Source organism: Gasterosteus aculeatus, chromosome 9, assembly GCF_964276395.1.
Source record: "Gasterosteus aculeatus chromosome 9, fGasAcu3.hap1.1, whole genome shotgun sequence".
NCBI lineage: Eukaryota > Metazoa > Chordata > Actinopteri > Perciformes > Gasterosteidae > Gasterosteus > Gasterosteus aculeatus.
In genome coordinates, this window is record NC_135696.1 from 12,093,443 (window position 1) to 12,094,363 (window position 921).

Genomic DNA, 921 nt, shown 5'->3' on the forward strand with positions numbered 1-921 from the left:
AGCAGATATTTTTAAACGGAGAGAAGAAGAGCTTAGAGTGAGAGAGAAAGCGCTGGTGATGGACATCACGGACTGAAACCAGTGGTTGCTTGATTTGTCATTTAAACTGTTTTATTGTTTTAACTGTATTATTTACAAAGAAATCCGTCTATACTGAAAGGGATACAGCAAAGAGTCGCTTCTCTGACTGTTTTCTTCTGTTTGAATGGTCAATACAAGGGCTGTCATGTAACATAAACACAAATACAACGCTGATGTTACGTTTTGACACAAACACAGCGATCCATTAGATTTAAAGAGTTAAATACATTTTGCACTTTAACTGTATGGTCAGAGGGGATGCAGGTAAATGTCAGTTCAGGCAGTTTCAAGCTTGCCTATCTGTGTCCAAACACACAAGCTAAGTCTCACACTAATGGCTCATTCAAGACGTTCTCAAGTCAGGTTGTGCCACTATGCAAGAGGAATACTGCTGTACCTGCCCTTGCTGCGTGCAGGGTCATTTGATGTCAAGCTTTATTCCTTTTTACTTCTTGCTGGATTGCTCTTTTTTGCGTTAGAACTATCAGAACTCTATTGCAAGCATTGTACCTCCAGTCTACCCTAAAATCATTTTACAGCAGCGCTTTATCTTTGGTTAGAACTGCTTGAGTAGGTAAGAGCCCTGAGTAAAATACATTGTACAGCAGTATTGAGATTTGTGTTTTCACTATATACTGAGAAGGTCAGGGTTAGGATTAGGGTTAACTAGGGTGAACTGGTGTGACTTGGACTGAGACTCATGCCAAGCAGAACCAAAGTTTTAATGACTTGACAACACTTTACTGCCATAAAAGACTTTAGATATACTAGAAAAGGTTTCCTACACGAACATACATCAAAGCTTTCATATTTACATGGTTGTAGACATGCGGGAACACA